This window comes from Accipiter gentilis, unplaced genomic scaffold (assembly GCF_929443795.1).
Source record: "Accipiter gentilis unplaced genomic scaffold, bAccGen1.1, whole genome shotgun sequence".
Lineage (NCBI taxonomy): Eukaryota > Metazoa > Chordata > Aves > Accipitriformes > Accipitridae > Astur > Astur gentilis.
In genome coordinates this window covers 243,038-263,217 of record NW_026061068.1, presented here as the reverse complement: position 1 = coordinate 263,217, position 20,180 = coordinate 243,038, and the positions used below count along the sequence as shown (strand labels likewise).

The following is a 20,180-nucleotide window of genomic DNA, read 5'->3' as shown; positions in this document are numbered from 1 at the left end:
TTAACCCCAGCCAGCAACTAAGCACCACCCAGCCGCTCACTCACTCCCCCCCCACCCAGTGGGATGGGGGAGAAAATCCAGAAAAAGAAGTAAAACTCGTGGGTTGAGATAAGCACGGTTTAATAGAACAGAAAGTAAGAAACTAATAATGATAATACTAATAAAATGACAACAGCAATAACAAAAGGATCGGAATGTACAAATGATGCGCAGTGCAATCGCTCACCACCCACCATTCACACCCAGCTAGTCCCCGAGCAGCGATTCCCCCCCCCACTCCCCAGTTCCTATACTAGATGGGATGTCGCATGGTATGGAATACCCTGTTGGCCAGTTTGGGTCAGGTGCCCTGGCTGTGTCCTGTGCCAAGTTCTTGTGCCCCTCCAGCTTTCTCGCTGGCTGGGCATGAGAAGCTGAAAAATCCTTGACTTTATCTAAACACTCCTCGGCAACAACTGCAAACATCAGTGTTATCAAGGTTCTTTGCATACTGAACTCAAAACATAGCACTGTACCAGCTACTAGGAAGACAGTTAACTCTATCCAAGCTGAAACCAGGACACTTTTAACCACTTAACCTTCCGTGACAAATACCCCAAGAGCTCAAGAAGAAAGAGCAGAAAGACAGGAGACAGGTGAAAGCCTAGAGCGCCAGCTAGACGGAATGAAAGACCCTCTTCCTTCTCTAAAGCTTCAGCAAGGCTTCCTTCACCTGCTTGTCTTGGAGTCTTGGGTCGATCCCGGAGAAGAGAGCTTCCTGCAAAAGAGAAGAATCATCTAGGGTAGCCTCATTGGTCAAGTCTGGGGCTGCTACCTGGGATCTCCGGTCCTTATAAGAAAAGGCCAAAAGACGCTAGGAGACGTCTGGAAGGAATCACAGGGGATCCCGGAGGGCACAGGTTCCTCCAAAAAAGAAAAAAACCTCAACGGTAGCTTCCTAGGAGGAGTCTGGGGCTTCAACCTGACCCCTTAGAAGGTAAAGCAGAGGACAGAAGACTCTGGGAGATGCCTGGGAGGAGTCTCAGGTGCCTGTCGGAGTTGAGAGATTTCTCTACAGGAGAACAAAAATGTCTCGAGCTACTTACTTGGAGGAGTCTGGGGCAGGTAGATGGGATCTCCGGTCCCGAACGCAGAGGTCAAAACATTATGGGATGATGCCTGGGAGGAGTCTTGGGTCGATCCCGGAGAAGAGAGCTTCCTGCAAAAGAAAAGAATCATCTAGGGTAGCCTCATTAGTCAAGTCTGGGGCTGCTATCTGTGATCTCCGGTCCTTATAAGAAAAGGCCAAAAGACGCTAGGAGACGTCTGGAAGGAATCACAGGGGATCCCAGAGGGCAGAGGCTCCTCGAAAACAAGAAAAAACGTCAACGGTAGCTTCCTTTGAGGAGTCTGGGGCTTCAACCTGACCCCTTAGGTAGGTAAAGCAGAGGACAGAAGACTGTGGGAGATGCCTGGGAGGAGTCTCAGGTGCCTGTCGGAGTTGAGAGATTTCTCTACAGGAGAAGAAAAATGTCTTGAGCTACTTACTTGGAGGAGTCTGGGGCAGGTAGATGGGATCTCCGGTCCCGAACGCAGAGGTCAAAACGTTCTGGGATGACGCCTGGGAGGAGTCTTGGGTCGATCCCGGAGAAGAGAGCTTCCTGCAAAAGAGAAGAATCATCTAGGGTAGCCTCATTAGACAAGTCTGGGGCTGCTATCTGTGATCTCCGGTCCTTATAAGAAAAGGCCAAAAGACGCTAGGAGACGTCTGGAAGGAATCACAGGGGATCCTGGACGGCAGAGGTTCCTCCAAAAAAGAAAAAAACCTCAACGGTAGCTTCCTTGGAGGAGTCTGGGGCTTCTACCTGACCCCTTAGGTAGTTAAAGCAGAGGATAGAAGACTGTGGGAGATGCCTGGGAGGAGTCTCAGATGCCTGTCGGAGTTGAGAGATTTCTCTACAGGAGAAGAAAAATGTCTTGAGCTACTTACTTGGAGGAGTCTGGAGCAGGTAGCTGGGATCTCCGGTCCCGAACGCAGAGGTCAAAACATTCTGGGATGACGCCTGGGAGGAGTCTTGGGTCGATCCCGGAGAAGAGAGCTTCCTGCAAAAGAGAAGAATCATCTAGGGTAGCATCATTAGACAAGTCTGGGGCTGCTACCTGGGATCTCCGGCCCTTATAAGAAAAGGCCAAAAGACGCTAGGAGACGTCTGCAAGGAATCACAGGGAATCCCGGAGGACAGAGGTTCCCGTGTCCCCAGCGCTGCGATAAACAAAGTGCCTGCTTCTTAACTTCACGTTGGCGTTAAGGAGTTTTATTCTGGATTTCGGTAACGGTTTTGGCGACCCAAATGGGACCTTGCGAGTGAGACTGGACGAGATGGCGTGTCGATCGAGCTCCGGCCGGCACCGAGGTATTCTCGGGGAGAACCGTCACCCTCGACACGCAAAGCTCCACGCAGCGCTCCCTGGAAAAAAGGTAAGGCGCTGCTTCTTTGGAATTTGTTTGGAAAGCCTGCCCGTGAGGCGCGGCGAAAGCTTCCCAGGGTTGGGGCTTGGAGGGTAGCCGTCTGCAGTGGAAGCCTAGGCGTCTGCCCGTAAGTCATAAGCGAAAGCTATTGCTGGGTTGGACTTTGTGTATTATTTGGGACAGCTGTCGTTTGCATTTGTTTGGTATTTGGTATTTGAATGTATATAAGTATAATGGCATTAGCAAAATTGTTTAAGAATAAGAGTGCAGGAAATAGAACTGCTGATGAAAAGTTACCAGAAACATCACCGCTGGGATGTTTATTGGCACGTTGGGGTGAACTGCAGGAAAAATGGTAAACAAACAGAACTTTGAGTTACAATACTATATTGCAATTACTGTTGTTTTGTAGGAGAGAGAGTAAATGGAATAAAGTGCCATATGTAGATTTGTTCTTTTTAAGTGAACGTATCGGACGGGGACCGGAGGGGAGTCTCCCAGCAGAACCTCTGGTTACAGCTAAACTGGGAGAACAGAAAATTGAATTTGAGTTGACACTAGAGTCACCTTTTCAGTTTTAAATACCTCAGAGGGAGAGTTAAGTTTTGAAGAAATTGGTGGTGTTGGTGCAACAAGCGAACGAGAAACTAGACCCTTCTTTAAATCTTTAACAATGAAATTAGGAAAGCAATGGGTCACTCGGCAGTTTTTGTATGTGCCAAATTCTCCTAAACTCCTGTTAAGGAGAGGTCTATTTGAGAACTTAGAGGCAGAAATTAAATTTAAAAATGGAGAGCTTAAAATTTTAATTCCAGAAACTAAACGTATCGAAGCAGCGGCTTTGTTGTTAACAGGATGTTTACCGAAAGCAGAAGATTATACCGGTCCAAGTGTAATGCTGTCATTCCAGTCGTCTGGACTGGGAAGTTCCCGGTAAATCCAAAAAGCAGAACCTGTGAGAGTTGATTTAAAGCCAGGATCGAATCCGGTAAGAATGAAACAATACCCCCTAAAACCGGAAAGTCGGAAAGAGTTAGTAATGGTAATACAAAAATTTTTAAGATACAAATTGTTAATAGAATGTGAATCCAGATATAACACCCCGATCTTGCCTTTTAAAAGGCTGATGAAAAAGATGATAGATTAGTTCAAGACCTCCTCAGAGCAATAAATCAAATAGTACAAGGTATTCATCCGGTCGTAGCAAATCCTTATACTTTGTTAACAACCCTAACGGAGAAATGAGAATGGTTCACAGTGTTGGACCGAAAAGATGCCTTTTTCTATATTCCCTTGGATCCCAATAGTCAAGAGGTTTTTGCTTTGGAATGGGAAAATCCTGAGACTGGGAGAAAAACACGATATACGTGGACAGTCTTCCCTCAAGGCTTTAAGAATAGTCTTACCATTTTTGGAAATCAATTGGCACGAGAATTAGAGATTTGGAAGAAAGAAAATAATCAAGAAATCTTGCTGAAATATATGGACGATCTGTTAATGGTAGCTGAGACGGAAGAACAATGCACAAAGTTAACTCTTAACTTTTTGAACTTTTTGGGAATCAGTAGATATCGAGTGTCAAAAGAAAAAAACCCAAATAACCCAGAAAGAAGAAACTTAAATTTGAGTTTTAAAATCCTAAAAGGACAGAGACAATTGGGAACTGAGAGAAAAGAGGCAATGTGTCGTCTCCCTGAACCTAAGACTAAAAAAATGAATGACAAGCATTTCCGGGAATGGTCGAGTGGTGTCACCTGTAGATTATAAATTGTGGCTTGCTGGCCTGACCTTTATAGGAGCAGCTCAAAACCTCAAACGACGGATTGGACCGATGCCGAGAAAGCTACCTTCCAAGAATTGAAACAGGCTGTAATAGGGGTGCCAGCCCTAGCGTCTGCCAGATCTCACAAGAGACACTTGAACTTTCTGCTCGTGAAAGAAGAGGTAGAGCTCTGGGTATCCTGGCCCAATATTTAGGGCCAAGTGGGCGAGCTGTGGCCTACTTCTCGAAGCGATTGGATAACGTGAGTCTGGGATGCTCTAGTCGTCCGAGAGCCGTCGCTGCAACTGTGCTACTGATCCAGGAAGCTCGTAAGTTCGCCTGAGGAGAAAGGATTACTGTACGTTTCCCATATGATAACTGTTGTGCTAAAACGGAAAGGGGGGCACTGGTTATCCCCTAGCAGAATGCTGAAATACCAAGTGGTGTTGTTGCTGGAACAAGATGATGTTTACCTAAAAACTACTACCGCCGTTAACCCTGTTGCGTTTTCAACAACTGACCGAGTTAAAGGAGAACTGGAACGTGACTGCTTGCAGGCAATCGAAAGAGTTTACTCCAGCTGACTGGATCTCTGAGATGTGCCACTAGAAGAAACAGATTGGGAACTATATGCCGACGGAAGCGGTTCCATCTGTGAAGGAAAACGTTTTATCGAGATAGACAATAACTACTGAGGAGGTACTTGCGTTGCCAACTTTGCCTTCGATGATCTCTGCCCAAAAGGCTGAATTGATAGCTCTTACTCGAGCTCTGGAACTAAGTCAAGGAAAGCGAGTCAACACTTGGACAGACTCAAAGTATGCTTTTGGAGTGGTACGTGCGCATGGAGCGATACGGGGAGAAAGAGGACTGTTATCTGCACCAGGAACCGCCGTTCAGCACGCAGAACAAATACTGAAATTGTTAGAAAGCATTCAAAAACCAACAGCAGTCACGATGATGCACTGTAAAGCACATCCGTTAGGTAAGACCGGTCCTAACGCAGGTAACCGACTGGCTGATAAAGCTGCTGAAGAGGCTGCAGAAAAAGGCATCCTAGCACTAGTTCCAGAGAAAGGTATAAAATTGCCTAAAGAAACTCCAAATTATAATGAAAAAGATGAAGAATTAATTATTAGATTGCAGGCTAACAAAATGAAACAGGATAGGCTGTAACACCGACAGGTCGAATAATAGTCCCACCCACAATAATAAGAGAAAATGCCCCATTGAACATCACAGAGTATACTGGGAAACAGAAAGCGAAATATGACAAAGATTGTTTAAACAATTATAAGTGGATGTGAAATGTATATGTAAAATTATCCCCGAACCAGTAATAAGATCATCTTTGGGATTATTAAATAAGGAAATTTTTTAGAAGAATATTAGCAAATTGATTTTATAGAATTGCCTTGAAAATAAGGATATGTCCTAGTTTTAGTTGATATCTTTACTGGGTGGCCCAAGGCTTTCCCTTGTCGCACCAACAAAGCAAGGGAAGTAGTCAAAGTCTTGCTCAAAGAGATAATACCAAAATATGGGGTGCCTGTAAGAATGTCATCTGACAATGGCCCTCATTTTATAGCAAAGATTATGAGACAAGTTGAGCCAAGTATTATCTATGGATTGAGACTATCACACCCCACATAGACCACAAGCAAGTGTGTGGGCAGAGAGAGAGAGAGAGAGAATGAACTATATCCTTAAGCAACTGTCGAGTAAAATTTGTCAGGAAACCTCACTCCTCACATGGGTTAAAGCGTTACCCGTGGCTCTATTAAGAATCGGAGTATAGCCAGAAGAGAAAGAAAAGCCAAGTCTTTAAGAAATGTTGTATGAAAGACCATATCAAGAGTCCTGTGTTCTGAGTATCTTGAGTGCCTTTGGAGATATGTTTTTAAAAGGTGTTATGATTTCTTTAAGCAATTCTTTTCAAGAACTTTGTCAGTATGTCTCCACAGCTGGACCCTTAGAACTGGACGTAGCAGCGCATCCCTTCCGACCAGGAGACTGAATATATATAAAATCACCGAGAAGTGGAAAGGACCGTATCGAGTCATTTTAACAACACTTGTAGCAGTAAAGGTCTGGGAGAAGAACCTTGGCTTCATTATTCGAGAATAAAGAAAGCACCCAACAAGAAACTGGAAGTCTAAAGAAACTGTCCCTTTAAAACGGAAAATCTATAAGTAAGTTTCACGTTATCTATTTGGGAAAACAGTTGTGTAAAGTTTATAATGTTGGGGTTGCTATTAGGAATATTGTCGAGGGCAATAATCTTTTTGTGTGTTTAGAGGGTGTATGTGTTTTTTTTGAGGGGTTCTAAACATGAGATAAACAAAATGGAACAATTATTGTTTGAACTATTCATCTTGATATTAACCGGTTTTGTAATTTGAATTAAAAAAAATAATCTAGTTTTGTAACTGATTCAAAGTTTTGTAAAGACACAGAATTTAACCTCGGTAACAGCCTGCCTTTCCGATTCCAAAGTCAGATGAAAATCTAGTTCCGTGGAGAATACTGACATTGAATTTAACCAAAACTTGAGAAAAGAGGTAGAACAACGAGAATCATTTTAGCAGATTAAATTGGATGGATTTAAAAGGCAATTATTTTTTTTAAATTTGAAAGAAGGAATTATAGCGTTGTGAATTATAACGTTACCAAACCATCCACCTCACGGACAAAAGAATTAATTTACTCGCCCTTCGGGAGAAACTTGTACAAGCACCCCTCGGGGCTGTCAGCTGCCAAAACCGTAGAGACAAGTGCAAAAAGGAACTTGGGATCATGTTTAAAATATAAAACGATGTTTAGAACTTACTGGAGTTCCAGGATCCTTGTTAGAGCCACCCAGAGTCGGGACCATCTGTGGAAATTTAGACCGGTTTAGACAACCAGAGAAACATCACACATCCTAAACAGAGCTGTATGAAAGTTTGTACTTGCAGCTAGCTCCTCTGACCCCAAACTCCCAAGACCTTCTCTAGTAGCTAAAGCTCTAAGATGGGGGTGTATTTGTAGAAAGGATAATAATACTTCACATGATCTTTGGTCCCCTCTTAATAACGGGAAAAATTTAGCTTGGAGTTGACGGCATTAAAGGACAGGTGAAAAGTTCAGGCTTAACTGCTTGGGTGACTAGTGATGCTATATGACCCACTCACCTCTTCATGAAGGAGAAAAGCAAATCGTGGTCTTGAGACTTAATAACTCTATCCTCTCTCTGGAAGAAATCTCCCTTGTGGCCTCGCTCGCGGGTGGACCTGGGGAAATTGAAAAGATGATACCTGGCAATCGCCAAGTCTTAGAACTAAAATAAGATGGGTATTAAAATCTGTATTTTGACCCCAGTTAACACCTCTTCCACATCAGATGACTCTTGACATCTGTCACTCAGTCAAGGCAGTGCCTGCTGCTTCACTTCACCTTGGTGGTGAGGGGTTTGGTTGCGGGTTTCGGTACCACAGCTGCGGGCCGGGGCTGGAGGAGCCGCAGGTGCGGGCAGTGAGAGGCTGATGGCGACGCCCCCTCCCTGGCAAGGGGAGGGGCTGCCGGGGGAGGGGCCGCCGGGAGCCCAGGCAGGAGCGGAGCTGAGCAGTGACCGGGCTGCGGCTGCCCCGAGGGAGAAGGTGAGCGGGGCCGGGCGCCCCTCGGAGCGCGAACGTCGGAGGCGGGGGTGGCCCGGGGGAGGTGGGGGTGCCCTGGGGGAGGTGGGGGTGCCGAGGCCGAGGGGGAGCCCTGGGGGCTCACAGGGCGGCTGAGAGAACGTGCGCGCGGGGGTGGGGGGCGGGGCGCTGACAGGGCGGCTGAGAGAACGGGCGCGCGGGGGTGGGGGGGGCGCTGACAGGGCGGCTGAGAGAACGGGCGCGCGGGGGTGGGGGGGGCGCTGACAGGGCGGCTGAGAGAACGGGCGCGCGGGGGTGGGGTGGGGGGCGCTGACAGGGCGGCTGAGAGAACGGGCGCGCGGGGGTGGGGGCTCACCGGGCCCCGTGGCGGGGCTGCGTAGTCGGCCGGCGGGTCCCGGGGAAAGCCCCGAGGAGGACGGCGGGGTCCGTGTTGCACGCACGGAGCGGCAGCGGGGCCGCGCCGTGCCGGAGCTACCCGGAGCGGCGCTGGGGGCTCGGCGGGAACTGCCGCTGCGCCGGCGTGGGGAGGTGGGGGGGAACGGAAGCGGCGTCCCCTCGGCGTCAGGCAGCAGGGCAGGCTGCCTCCCGGGGCATGCCGGGAGCTGTAGTTTTCGCGGACTCGGCGGCCGGGCAGCAGCGTGGCTCTCGGGCGCGGCGTAGTCCTCGCGGCCCCCGGAGTCCGACCAGGTCAGACTCGGGAGCGTTGCCGGTTTCGCGTGGTTTTCCGCGGGCTTCCCGCTGCGCCCGCTCCCCGACCAGCCGTGCGGACGCGCCTCCCGGGCGCATGCGCCGTGCTTCGCGTTGGGGCAGCCCGGCGTTCGCTCGCCGGCGCAGGCGCCGTCCCCGTCCCCGGAGGTTTGTGATCTTGGGAAGCCCATGTCCTGGATAGCTGGGGTTGTGCCTTGCAAGCTTGTGACTCCCACCAAGTTCCCAACAAATTCAAACGTAGAAATTGTGCATCAGCCCTCCTCGCCCCCTCCGAGCTGGTCTGTTCTCTGTGGTCACCATTAGTAGCCTCGGTTTCCCACCTGTGGTTCTCCACAAACCCCGAGCCTCGCAGCTCCATGCTGAAGGGAGTGGGGAGCTACACACGGAGAAGGCAGAGGCCCGAGTTTGTCTTTTGGGGATGAGAAGTGGGGAGGAACTGCCATAAATGGGACGCATCCCTGCTTGAGGCATGGCTGTTTCAGCTGTGCACATGGAAAATCCTCAGATACGTTGCATCTAGCCCTCCTTTCCATTGACCCCAGGAGAACTGGCCTCCTGTGTCCCCCAAGTTTATTTACTTCATGCTGCAGTGAAGTGGCTATTTTTCTTCTTTTCTCTGAGGATTTTGTGGATCTGGGCGTGGGAAGGAGTGCCTTAATGCTGGCTTTCTCAGCCTACTTCTGGGAAGCCAGGCATATCTGCAGATTAGAGCCGGGGGAGTGGCCCAGACGCCTTTTATTCCTCGGAGGGCAGTGGATTTGGGGAGTTAGAGCAAGGCATGCCTGGATGTTGGTCTCCCTGAGGGGGAGGGGGTTTACAGCCAGATGACTGAAAAGCCTCCCCCAATCACTCCTGGGGAAAGGGTTGGGGGGTGGCTTTTAATGTACCCACGGTATCGATGTGGCAGGTGAGCATACACCCCCCTCTTGGCTGGGGGATCTTATGTGGATGCCTGCTGAGCCAGGGCTGGAAGCCCCTCTGCACACCCTGGAGGAGCTGGGTGCAGACTGGGGACGTGAGGGCAGTCGTGACATGGACACGGAGCGGCAGAGAGTCCTGCTCTTTCAGCAGTTAACGGTGCTACCGCGTGGTCAAAATCTCAAGTGCACCCGTCCAACTGTGCATTCTCTTTCCTGGGGTTTGTTTGTGGGACAAATAAACTGCCCAGCACTAGATGAGAAGGTTGTCTGCACTCCACCTCAAATCAGGTGCGTCACCTCTCCGTCGGGAAAGAAGTATGGGGCTGGGCATAAAAGGAACAGTAACTCCAACGTCGGGATTCTTTTTGGCTCTGGGCACAGAGCAGGTAACCACAGCGATACAGAGAGGGAAGGAGGTGCTGATGGGTTTGTACCTTGGACTTACACTGTAGAGGATGATCTGTTCAGGACATCCATGTCATAGAGTAGCTATTGCATGATTTATACTCGTAATCAGGTTCCTACTTGATAGCCTTAACTTTGCGTGGATTGCGTGTTGAACTTTGCAGTAGTTTGTTTGTTTTTACATTTCCTTAAGGTCTAGGCAAAGGTTTAGAAAGTTAGCAGACTTAAGGATAAGTATTTATTACTTTGTCCTGCCACGTTGCCATTTGAAACCCGTTCTGAGTGTTGGTGGTATTCAAGAAATTGGCCGAGATTTAGAGAGTGAATCTGTATCTTTAGGTGTACTGAGCAGAAAAGTACAATGGATCTTTTTAGTTGCCAGATAGCTTGCTTTATCCAGGCGGTCAATTTGTCAAGATCAGGCTGCAGTGTCCAGGGGGCCGGGGAGGGAAGGTTGGTGTTCAAGCTTCTCATTCCTATCAGCGGTGACTCCGCTTGCACCACTAAGTGGTGCTGTGTACATACGCTTAATTAAATCGGGAGCTGCCTGTGCCTGCCTGCTTGTGCAGTTCGGAGTGGTCATTTTAGAGAAGATGTTCTTTTGGCTGCATTTGTTCTCCTGTGATACAAAAACTTGACAGCTGTTGGGGGCAACTACTACTTTAGGAGAATTTCTATAAAGTAAGAAATTGCTGGTTTTATTTTGTCATGATGGGCAAAACAATAACTGATTCAAAATCACGTCCACTGCAGCTTATGCTTCCGTAACACACCACTCAACTGATTTCTATGCGTAAATGTCTTCGGAGAGGAATCACAGGTGCCTGCTGTGACTGTAGGGACAAGCAGTATGGGCTCACAGGAACAGAACATGCTTTGCCTTCCCATCACCAGAAGAAAGAGAGAAAGAAAGAAAAGAGGTGAAGAAGGGTGCTCAGGAGCAAGAGGCTGCAAGGAAGTTGCTGTACATGATCCTTTTGCCTTGCTTTATCTGACAGAAAAGCTGCCTTCTGCTAGTTGGGTCTTGGCTTGAAAGACAAGGGGGAAGAGACTCCTGCCCCTCTCCCAGGGAGTGTGCTACTTTTGACTGGCTTGTTCTGACTATGTGATCTGCAATTACAATATTTAGGTTGCGTGCTGACAGTCTATACCACTGACTCCCTGAATGGTTTTTCATTTCTGTCCCTGCTTCCTTCTCCAGCTTTTTTCAATATATCAATTTAAAAAAAGAAAAAAAATAATAAAAATTTAACCTTACATGAACATCATGTGTTGGCTTTGGCCCCAAACACTTTATTTCCTAGAAATAAGTTGAGTCTTTTCATCAGAATACGTAAAAGATTTCTAGCCACTGTAGTACTATTGTATTGTTTGTTTTTTTAAATAAGATTCTGTCCAGGTTCCAGCATGTGCACTAAATTTCTACTGCAGTAGAAGAGAGTCTTAAGCTGAAGAGAGATTTCATGCTTGGGAGAGAAAAAGAGCAGATCTTGACTCAAAAGTAACTTTTCCAAGGGAAAGGTAAACTCTTTTGTTTCTTTGGGGATTTTTATTCTGATAGCACAAGCATCTTGTTCTCTCAGGATTTTGTAATCTCTGGGAAAAAAACCCTTGGTGTTGTGTCACTTTCCTCCTTCCCTGGTTGTGTTTTTTTCACTCCTTTCAGAGGAAGTGCTAATACTGTTATAATTTAGGAAGACATTTTTAACTTGTGACTCGGAGGTCTGCAGACATCACTGTAAAGACAGTTTCTGTGCATCCAAATGCTGTTAATCCCTTCAAATACGAAATGAAAGATGTGTAACTTGGAGCTGAGATGTCAGATTATTCCAGATGGGTCTGGTTTACTTTGCATTCAGTGTTCCTGTAGCCTGTTGCTTTGGAAGGTGCAGGTAATAAGCTTTTCAATTGAATAAATGAGCAGTAGTGGTTTTTTGTTTTCCTCCCCTAGAAATGTAGTGCTTGATCAGACTGCACTGACCTGTAGAAGTTGTGGGCACTGTGGTGTTCTCCAGAATGCTACTTGGGCTGCCACTACAAGTAGGCCATTTAAAATAATAACCTTAGACTTTAAAAACACATAAAAACTTCACGATGCTTAAAGTATAGAGCAGAGTAGTCACCAGGTTAAAATAACTTCATGCTTATGACGTGCACAGCGATGGTTCCTTTCAGGTTTTTTGGTGTTGGTTTTTTTTTTTTTTTTTCTTCTTCTTTAAGATGGCACTGGTTGCAGTGATCTTCAGTTTTACGACACAGCTAACTGTCTTAGTATGGATATGGTTCCTTTCTGCCTACTATTTCCGTTTACTGGCAGACATAGTTAAGATAGCTCTTTGGAGTTGTGGAGTGCGCGTGTGTATATAGATATATGTGTGTGTGTGTGTGTGAATGTGTATGAAAATAAGAAGACGTAAAGTCCCCTCCCCACATCATTAGTTTTTGCTGACCTGTATTTCAGTGTTACCAAGATTTTAAAGTGACCCAAGTATTGCTGTTGCAAATGTTTCCATGTTTGTCTAACTATTGTGATGACATAAATAAAAAGAAAAAAATCAAAACACTAAATGTTTTATTACTTGCCCTATAACTATATAGGTGTTCCCTGTCTAATATCGATTTCTTTTTTCAGGATTCACTGTATTTATTTTTTTTTTTACCCTATGAAACGGAAAGAGATTTCTGGCTTACTGTTGGCTTTTGATAGACGTTGTATCCTTGGGGAATTGCCCACCAATTACTTCATAGAGTTTGGAATTTAACTGAAGGACATTTTGCATGCCCGTGTTCAAATAGCGATACTAACAGGCCACCATACGGTTCATGTTGATAGCTTTATGGATACTTAAAGGTAGGCAATAGTCTTATTTTTTAATAATGCTTAACCTTTTTCTCTTTGGCAAGAACAAGCAAGTCTGCCTGGTTTTGTAGGACTTGCAGCTTTTCCTTAACATCAGACTTTAAAAAGGGGAGAACCAGTAGTATCAGGTATGCAGTTAGGATGGTAATTTTTAAAATACTAAGCTGCGTAACAGTCTCGGGAAGAACATGTGTGACTGGGCGTGAGAGTCTGTGGTACAGCATTACTAACCTTTGCTGAAAAAAGTTTTGAAGAATGAAGCATTTGCTTTATGAACGGTACTTGAGGACGAATTCTGATGCTGCTAAAGTTTATTGAAAAATAGGCACTGATTTCAGTGATGATGCAGATGTGGTTTCTGTTCATGCCTTAAATCTGAAAAGAAGAGAAGAGAAACCTCCATTTGAAGGAGGATTTTGTATGAAGGGTAATCAAACCAGTAACCTGCTTTAAGAACGACTTTAACATATTTGGAGCATCGGTTAAAGGCAAATAAGTAAGGTTTATCATATCCTCCTACCTAAGCTGTGACTATTGAATACAGTCAGCAGTCCACCTCAGAACTTGTTGGTGTGCAACTGCAACGTGTTAAGTTGTAAGGCTTCACAGCCACGAGCTGATGGGCCACAGTTCTCTCCGAGCATAAAGCGCTGTAAGTTTTAGTTTCTTGTACAGCAGTGACTCTTTTCAACATTAGTAACTATACAACAGGGTAAAAGGCAAAGGCAAATTTAGTGAATAATAATGTGTCGTTATCAGAGTAGCTGTTTGCATTTCACCGTGATGCAGATGCTTTTTATAGCAGTTGTGTTGGCACATGTCTTATAATTCGGTTAATAATCTCCTGAACTCATGTAAACTTTTGGCTTCAACTGCATCACTGACAATATGTTTCACAATAGAATAATTATTTCCCTTATAAAAAAAAAGGGGGGGGGGGGGGAGGGAATAGGAAGAAGGGGTGGAGGAAGTGGGTATAAAAAAATCTGTTGTCTGCCAGTGCTGTGGGCTGCTCACTCATTTTTCTGTAGAACTCCTGGGTTTTCTTTTTTTGTTGTTGTTTTTCTACCTTAGCCTATTAGCCTATCCTCTGCACCTTTGGTCATTTCCTGAAGTTTGTCTGTAGTTTCCTACATGAGTAGGTAAATGTATCTATTTTACTTTACAGAGCTTTGATAGTTTTTTTAAATTGTACAAGTAATTTAAATCTTGGAACAAATGTCTTTGCTTATTGATTTTTGTGAGTAGCTGCAAAAATCTTATGTATTAGTTGCCCCTTTTAAAATTAAAATAAAAATGAATGCTATGCAAGAAATAGGTTGCAAGTAACTGTTAGGGTCTTACTACTGCTCGCTGTTGAGAGATCGTGGGAAGTGCAGAGAATTTGTGTTAAAAGTTATGGGCATTTTTCAAGATAGTTTTCCAGGTCTGAGGCGTGCTGAAATATCTTTTTCCTATGATAGTGTGTTTAGTTTCGTTGACTTCAGCAGAACACACAGAATACATTGACTTAAACTAGCTGAGAATCTGATGATAAGGTTTTATACTCTACCTAACATAGTGTTGTGATGACCTGTCCCCTGAACTCAAAATTATGTTTGATGATCGTAACAGGAGGCCGGATCTTTGATCTGGAAATTATGCTGATAGCGACATTACAGAATCCAGGCTTGTAACTTCACTGGTTTCTTGCAGCCCCTCAAGTTCATGAAGGACAATAAAGACCCATTCTCTTTTGTTCTTGTGCTATAATCAGTGATGGAAGTATGACATTGTCAGTTGTAAGAAGTGGCTTAACTGCTGTTGGAGTCTGCTTTTACGCCTGGAAAACCTGTTGATTTGCATGGGTTTGCACAGCTTGTGCTAATGATATGGCTGGAATGAGACAGGGTCTTGTGTAGTCTGCAAGGGCTGTATATGGTCCTGGTTTATAGCTGGGTGGGAGGGATTGGTTCAAGTTACTTCTGATTTGCCCTATTTAATATCTTAAATAGGAGTGGACAGGGTGATTGGAACGGTTTCATTTTTACAAGAGGACATTTATAAATCGGTTTTTATCCTGTGTTAGAATTAAGATGTGTATTTACTGGAGACAAGGAGTCTAGCCTGAACACTGAAACACCTCCGTTTTGGGCACACTGTTAGAACTTTTTTAAAATTTTCAAATCATAACAGTCTGTCAGTTTATGCTTGTTGAGTCTGAGACATTACATGATGCCCTTTGAACAGGTAAATATTGCTAGTACTTGATACTTGGTTTGTAGACTATACCTTTTGTATGTTCTGAAATCACATATAAATAACTTCTGTTGTTTCCCTTTCATTTATAGAAGCTCTGTTCATCAAACCATATAAGCACATACCTAAATTCAGTGTTAAACTTCCTGAATTGCTGTAAACTATTGCGTTGCTGTAAACTGTTTTGGCTGATAAACCTAAGCGGTCAGCTTGGTATTCCTCCATGTATATGTGATTAAGATGCAATAGGTCGGAACAAGTTACCAGGCACCTGCATGCTCCAGCTGCATAGGAGGCACAAAGCAGCTGGCCCGTTCCTTGTAATCAGTGGGAAAGTACAGATTCTCCTGTGACCTCGGTCACTCTTGTCTAACATATTAGATAAGAGTATTTTTATACTCCTCTCGCAGTGGGAGAAACACTGCTTGTGTCTGTGCAGTGTGTGAAAATCACTTTACCAAGATGCTTTTATTTTTAAGCCCTTGGGGGAAAAAAACCTCAAAACAAAGCGGAATTTAAAAACTTTTTTAATCCAAGGCAAACGTCAGGATTCTCATTCTTACAAAGTATTTTACAATTGTGTAACCTTGTAGACTGCACGGAGAATGAGGATCTTGCATGTGACATACTCAAAAGTTTCATTTTCGGTGTTCTACACGCTTCTACTTATCACAGCGCCTTTGTTTCCTAACAGCAACTGGCAACAGACAATGCGTATGGGTTTCAAGGCCCTGTGGAACAGAGAAGGTAGTTTGCCAGTGTTCTTACTGCTGTTGCAGACATTGTTTCAGTGGACTGAAAGTGGCACGTTCCAAGTACCCTTTCCTACCATTGCTGCGTATATATTTTTTTTTTTCAATCCAGAAGAATGTTTCTGTACTTCCCTTCCCTATAGGTGCATGTTGATTTACATTGCATGCTATTGCAGTGTTCTTAGTCTACCAGTTACAGATTACTCCTTTCAGTTCTTGTGCATTTCTGAATGTGTATCTACCTACTAAACTCACATTTATTCAGACCTGATATGCAACTGCTACGGAAGTCAGCTATTGTGCTAGTTATGGTGTTTACCCCGTCAGTTGTTTTACTGTCTTAATAAGTACCTTGATGACAGAGAAGGGGAGTGTCAGAAAATGGACAAGTCAGGCTTTATATTAGAGATGGTTTTCATAAGATTTAAGAGAATGCAGTTTTGGCATAAGGATTTACATACCGCTCCCGGTGTTCTGTTGGGCTGACGGTGTTCTGTTGGGCTGACGTTTTGCAAGAAGCTGAGGTGTTTAACTTTCAAAAGCTGTTTATGTAAATTGGCTTACCTCTGAGTAGTCTCCTTCAGCTGTGTGTAACGAAGAAATAAATGTGCATCTCTAGACATGTGCATATGCAGATAGAATTGTAAGTGCAGAGCTGGGGATGATGCTTGTGTTTGAGGGTAGAAATACGGAGAGGGACAGCAGTGGGGAAAGAAGAACCTTTGAAGATAGTCTAGTGTTGCTCTCATTCTAGAGGTGAATGATCAACTTTCTGTACCATTCTTGACAAACGCTTGCCTAATTTATTCTTAAACATTTCCTGTAATTATTACTACTGTTGCAAAGACTGCCACATACCCTAAGTTTTTCAGGTTGTAATTTAAGCCCCATGATTCCGTGTAACTGTGTGCAGTGGATGCACACAAAATTTCTTCCTTATAGCTACCTTTTAGAGTTTAAACATTGTTCTTTCTCTTCAGTATTGCCCTTTCTAGGTTAAGAGGCTGTTTTTCAATTTATGCTTTGAAGTCAGACTCCTGTACATCGTTGAGCACCCTCTTGGACTTACTGTAGACCCTCACCAGTTATACTACACCCTTCTTGAAAAGCAGTACATCATCTGGAGGGTTCAGCAGCTAATCCGTGCAAATGTAGCGCGGCAGAAATAATGCTTGGATGTACTACCTCAAGTGTGATGTGTGAGGAGGATTCACTGGGCCTTTTGATTAGCAAGAAACGGTACATAAGAACTAGGTGACAGAAATAGGACACGCAGCTGGCACACTGGCCTTCAAGCTTACAGTGCAGCTCCGTGGGCTTTGGCTGGCTACAGAAGAGCATGAGGCACAGGAGAGAACTGCTGCTGGATCTTAGTGAAAGACGGTAAGTCATTTGGAGAGAGGTTTTCAAAGCCAGGAATTCAAGTCAGGTGCCCAATTCCAGAGTGCCTGTGAAATCCCTGTGTACTGCCCTCGCTTGTCTAACTTTGTGTTGTATATTGTCTAGCAGCTTTTCTTTCAAAGACAACAAAGCTACACTTGTGTGATAGGTGATGTAATGATCTCATAATAACAGGCAAAATCCAAGTCACAGAAAATGCCAGCATTTGAAAGAGAGCCGGATAGGAGAGCCTTTTTTGTATGGATCAGTTGTCTTGTTCTGATTTTTTTGTTTTACAGGTAAAATCACAGCTCAGTGTGACATGGAAATAACTGGAAATAGTTTTATTTTTAAATTCGGGGCCTTATTTTCCTTGAAACTGGATTTTCAGATACGGTGCTAGAAGACGTTACAGAATTGTAAATGTTGTTTCTGCCTCCTGTTCCTCTTGAACATTTGGTTTCCTGGGGAAAAATACTGTGTAAGCTCTGTAAGCAAAGAGGTTTTATATTTTTGGAATACTTGCTAGCTGAATGGTTTGTACCTTGGACTTAAACTGTAGAGGAGGATCTGTTCAGGACATCCATGTCATAGAGTAGCTGTTGCATGACTTATACTTGTAATCCGGTTCCTACTTGATAGCCTTAACTTTGCGTGGATTGTGTGTTGAACTTTCCAGTAGTTTGTTTGTTTTTACATTTCCTTAAGGTCTAGGCAAAGGCTTAGAGAGTTAGCAGACTTAAGGATAAGCATTTATTACTTTGTCCTGCCACGTTGCTATTTGAAACCTGTTCTGAGTGTTGGTGGTATTCAAGAAATTGCCGAGATTTCGAGGGTGAAATCTGTATCTTTAGGTGTACTGAGCAGAAAAGTACAATGGATCTTTTTAGTTGCCAGATAGCTTGCTTTATCCAGGCGGTCAATTTGTCAAGATCAGGCTGCAGCGTGGCCAATTCATTTCTTAGTTCCAACAACTGCCATCTTAATGTAGAGATTTATTCTGTAATCAAAACTGGAACTGTTGTCCCTGGTTATGTGTGCTTACTTATTTGTTTTTAACGCTGCTTCAGTGAGACTCCGTCTGAGGGCAGAAGAATCACAAAGCTAGACCAGATTTTGCTAAATGGAAATAACATAACACTGGTAAGTCAGCATTGTTAAAATGCTGCATGCATTTATTTTCTGTACCTGTAAATCAATCAGTCACTGAGCTCAGCTACTTTAAGCTGAGCTTTCCAGACAATTCCATTACACAAGGTAATTTCAGGTAGCTTCTGGGGCATATGTGTGTATGAATGATGCTGGAAAAGTGACCTTGCTGTCTTAGTACACGTTACAGTTTAAAAAAAAAAAAAAAAAAAAAGAGCATGTCCCTAACTTTATTTGGTGAATGTTTTTCTGGTCTTCAGGTGTGCCAGGGAATCACTGGCTTTGTTAAGCGCTCCGTAAGCTGGTTCATACAGTGGCTTTTAACTCACGAGTGTTTGCCTGCATAAGCGTGTAGGTGGAATGCATCTACGTTTTATCCATTATTGTATGTATAGATGTGTTTGCAGCAGTTTGGATGTTTACAAGCTTGTCAAGTCATTTGGCAGTTATGATTACCATGTGATGCCCAGAGAGCTGTACCTTTACGTGCTCTGAAAAAAATCTGGAGGTCTGTTGGCTTATACCAAATCAGAAGCACTATGATTTTTAGTTTATTCTCTGCTGGTGTAGGTAGGTCAGTACTGCAACAGTAATTAAATACTGTGATTATGCATCCCTAAGCTGAATTCTGCGACTTCCTAAATACCACAAGAGCAGACCTAGAATAGTTTGTTGTTTGTCGGCATAGATGGCTACAAAGTCAGGACTTCCTACGTAAAAGCATTCCTAATTTTGTGGGAAGAGGAGAGGATGACCAACTCGAGTCGAAATGAGCTCTGTGTGAACGAGGAACAATCTCCATTTTGCTGTCTTACCCAGCTTGCACCTCCTCACTGTGTGTCTGAGCAAGTGCCATCTTGCCTTAATTTCTAAGCCTCTTTCTGCTTTGGTTATTGTTCTGCCTCCTTAAAGGATAGTGCATGTTCTGACTTCTTGTGTGGGGTAAAATTACTACCCTCCGGTTAAGCTGGTGGTATACTGCCCTGGAAGCAGAAGCTGGTGATGCTTAGAGTGCAAATTTTCAGCGAGACGTAGATACGTTTCTGTATCGGATCTTGTGCCTCTCTTGCGGACACGTCTTCCCACGTCAGGAAGACTATGCTTTAGACTTTTTCTTACTTCGGTCCTGAAAGCAGCAAAGTTCTTCCTCTTTAGAAGTGCTCAGCTAATTATTAAGAACGTATCAGTAAAAGCAATGGTTATCCTCTTCTTTTATCCCTTATTCAGGAAAGGTGCATCACTAATGATGATGCTGGTTTTGTAAGTTGAAACCGTTACTTTCCTGTAAAGACACACTAATTTGTTCTGAATAAAAGCCTTTCTTTTTGTTCTCTTTGTGCTCAGTTACGTAAGTGCACGAGTGAGTTAGTTTTCCAACGGGTTGATGGAGTGGAAAAAGAGTAGTTACGTTCCAGTTGCTGTCGGTCTTCAGTTTTTCTACATCTGTTGCATTTGTTTATGGCCCAAGTCTATATAAAACCCAAATCGTGGGCCAAGAGATTGCTATTCTTTGCACTACAGGCAGATACTAAGCTGGATCATTTGTTTAAACCCTGCTTCAGGCTGTGTCGCCAGAAACCGTGTGGTAGAGTGCTGCAGAATTCTGAAAGCTCTTCAGAGTGGATGCATCTGTTTGATGCTCAGCAGCCGTTGGTTCTGCTGGCCTTGAGGTTCAGCCCTCTTGGACTTGTTTTGCTTGGCAGATGTACTCTCTTGTAGTAAAGGCATTGTAGTGGTATTTTGCGAGTGAGGACAGACAGACCAGACATCGTTCACGTCCAGGGAGCCGGGGCGGGAAGGTTGGTGTTCAAGCTTCTCATTCCTGTCAGCGGTGACTCCGCTTGCACCACTAAGTGGTGCTGTGTACATACGCTTTATTAAATCGGGAGCTGCCTGTGCCTGCCTGCTTGTGTAGTTCGGAG

General features: G+C 44.5%; 1 long non-coding RNA gene across 1 annotated transcript; it reads right to left on the bottom strand.

Moving 5' to 3' along the window:
* Window positions 1–429: 429 nt before the first annotated feature.
* Window positions 430–2,388, bottom strand: LOC126037368 (uncharacterized). The gene is made up of 4 exons (XR_007505643.1): window positions 1,970–2,388; window positions 1,528–1,640; window positions 1,086–1,198; window positions 430–757 (listed from the first exon to the last, which is right to left on the bottom strand). It is a non-coding gene; the product is annotated as an uncharacterized LOC126037368 (long non-coding RNA).
* Between the last annotated feature and the right edge of the window lie 17,792 nt (window positions 2,389–20,180).